The 3286-nt window shown below is 39.2% G+C and overlaps 1 non-coding gene across 1 annotated transcript; it reads right to left on the reverse strand.

Annotated features, from left to right (window-relative positions):
* Nucleotides 1–439: 439 nt before the first annotated feature.
* Nucleotides 440–546, reverse strand: LOC123326060. Its single transcript, XR_006540850.1, has one exon. It is a non-coding gene; the product is annotated as a U6 spliceosomal RNA (small nuclear RNA).
* Between the last annotated feature and the right edge of the window lie 2740 nt (nt 547–3286).

Below are 3286 nucleotides of genomic sequence, written 5' to 3' on the forward strand. Positions count from 1 at the left end.
AAATACCCTAAGAATCTCACTTTCCAATCATGATTCTGCTGTTAATTTGCTCTATGATGACTTTAAATAAATTAACATGAACTTAAATCTCTTTATCCTGAAAATTAGAGGATTAAACCCCAGATAATATTTGAGATATCTTTTACTTACAGGAATTCATCTACTAGTCATCTAATAGATCAAAAACTTAATTGTAAAAAATGAACACTCAACCATATCCTGTATCCATAAAATTGGAAAATGAAATGTGTGCCATAATATTTAAATTAATAAAACAAATATGAATGGTATATTGTGTTTTGGGGAATATATTTTCAATAATACATTTCTTATGATTGTTCCCCTTGATTATCTAAAGTATATTCTTAATGATTTATAATTAACCATTTGGAGAATTTAATTTCACTTTAAGATTAATAAATTAGGGCATACATTTTTTTAAAATATGGAATGCTTCACAAATTTGTATGTCATCTTTGTGCAGGGGCCATATTAATCTTCTCTACATCATTCCCACTTCAGTAAATGTGCTGCCGAAGCAAGCACAGGGCATGCATTTTTAATAATCATACATATTTTCCTTTTATGAGGACTCTAATATCTAGTATTTAAAATCAATGTTCACAGATATTAAATAAATAAGAAAAATAGGACTTAATGCTGAAATTTACTATGACGGAAAAACAGCTACATTGTCAACACATGGATTAAAAAAATGTTGATGGAATTGGTTTTAAGATAATGTAAAACAGACTTCAAGGACTAAGCAAGATGGTGGAGGAGTAGGAGACCTGGATTTCGTCTGGTCCCAGGAATTCAGCTGGATAGGGATCAAACCATTCTGAACACCTATGAATGCAACAGGAGATCGAAGAAAAGAAGAGCAACAACTCTCTCATCAGAAAAGCGACCACTTTCTGGAAGGTAGGACATGTGGAGAAGTGAATCCGAGGTGATATTCGGGAGGATAGATGGCGGGGGAGGGGGCCTCCATCAGCAGCTACCAGCAAGTGATAGAGCAACAGAGCACAAAATCGGAACTTTTAGAAGTCGGCTCCGCTGAGGGACGTCACTCCAGTGGCTAAGCACAGGGTGGAACCCTCACGGGACAGTGTGGTCTCAGGACTCTCGGGGTCACAGAAAGACCGGGCATGCCTGAGTGCAGCAGAGCTCCCAGATATTGGAGCAGGGAAGCCAGCTGCAGAGACGGAGCTGAGGTGTGGGCTCTCAGCTCGGGGTTGCCATAAGCCGGGATCCGCGGCACAGTCGGGCCACTGCTCTTCCAGCAGGGACCCAACAAGCGGCAGATCCAGGGAGACTTCCCTTCCTCTCCCGGGAGGAGCGGCACGGGAGTGCACCACAGGGATCTGCTGGGTTTGGAGACTCCACATGGGGTTGGGTGCCAGAGATAGAAATGCTGGGTCACAGCCTGGGTGAGCACGGAGCGTAGCCAGAGACCAGGCAGGCAGGAGTGATTGACTGCTTTTCTCTGGAGGCTCACTGAGGAGCTGGCCCCAAGTTCTCTGCTCCTCCGGAGTGGAGACTGGGAGGCCGCCATTTCACTCTCATCCTCCAAAGCTGTATGAAAAGCTTGCAGGGAACAAAAGCTCCTGAGAGCAAACCCGAGCAGATTACTTAGCCCGGACTGGGCAAGGGCGGGGCAATTCCACCTCTGGCAAAGACATTTGGGAACCATGGCAACAGGCCCCTCCCCCAGAAGATCAGCAAGAACAGCCAGCCAAGACCAAGTTTACCGATCAATGAGAACAGCAGAACTCCAGCACTAGGGGAATAATGCACATAGAATTCATGGCTTTTTTTACCATGATTCTTTAGTCTTTCAAAGTTAATTTTTTTTAAGTCTTTTTTTTTTTGAAAATTTTTTCCCCTTTTTCAACCAACATTTTATCAATCCCTTTTTTAAAAAATCTTTTTTATTTTTCATTTTTAGTCATATTCTATCCCTTCCTAGTAGATACCCTTATTTTTGGTATATATATATATAAATTGTTCTCTCTTTAAAATTTTGGAATAAAGTTTCTTCTAACAGATCAAAGTATACCCTAAATCTCTGGTGTATGGTTTTGTTCCAGTCTCCTGCCTGATCACATTCTCTACCCCCCCTTTTTTTTTAAATCCTCTTCTTTCTTTTTTCACCCAACTTCTTATCTTATCAATTCCTTTTATAAAATCTTTTATAATTTTCATCTTTACAGTCATATTCAATCCCTTCATCATATTAACCCTTATTTTTGTACATAAATAAGTTTTTCTTTCTTTAAAATTTTGGGAGGCACTTTCTTCTAACAGACCAAAATACGCCCAAAATCTAGTGTGTGGCACTGATCTATGCACCAGCCTGATCATATTTGATCATATTCTATTTGTTTTGTTTTGTTTTGTTTTTGTTTGTTTTTTATCTTTTTCTTTTTCTTTTTTCTTTTTTCTTTCTTTCCCTTTCTTTTCCCCAGGTTTCAGGTCTTTTCTGACTTATTTAGTGTATATATTCTGGGGACATTGTTACCCTGTTAGTATTTTGTTCTCTCATTCATCTATTCTCCTTTGGACAAAATGACAAGATGGAAAAAATCACCTCAAAAAAAAGACCAAGAGGCACTACCGACTGCCAGGGACGTGATCAATACAGACATTAGTAAGATGTCAGAACTAGAGTTCAGAATGATGATTTTAAAGATACTAGCTGGACTTGAAAAAAAGCATGGAAGATATTAGAGAAATGCTTTCTGGAGAAATAAAACAACTAAAATCTAACCAAGTCAAAATCAAAAAGGCTATTAATGAGGTGCAACCAAAAATGGAGGCTCTAACTGCTAGGATAAATGAAGCAGAAGAGAGAATTAGTGATATAGAAGATGAAATGATGGAAAATAAAGAAGCTGAGAAAAAGAGAGATAAACACCTACTGGATCACGAGGGCAGAATTTGAGATATAAGTGATACCATAAGATGAAACAACATTAGAATAATTGGGATCCCAGAAGAAGAAGAAAGAGAGAGAAGGGCAGAAGGTATACTGGAGCAAATTATAGCAGAGAACTACCCTAATTTGGGGAAGGAAACAGGCATCAAAACCCAGGAGGCAGAGAACCCCTCTCAAAATCAATAAAAACAGGTCAACACCCCAACATCTAATAGTAAAACTTACGAGTCTCGGAGACAAAGAGAAAATCCTGAAAGCAGCTCAGGAGAAGAGAACTGTAACCTACAATGGTAGAAACATTTGATTGGCAACAGACCTATCCACAGAGACCTGGCAGGCCAGAAA

This window comes from Neomonachus schauinslandi, chromosome 10 (assembly GCF_002201575.2).
Source record: "Neomonachus schauinslandi chromosome 10, ASM220157v2, whole genome shotgun sequence".
NCBI lineage: Eukaryota > Metazoa > Chordata > Mammalia > Carnivora > Phocidae > Neomonachus > Neomonachus schauinslandi.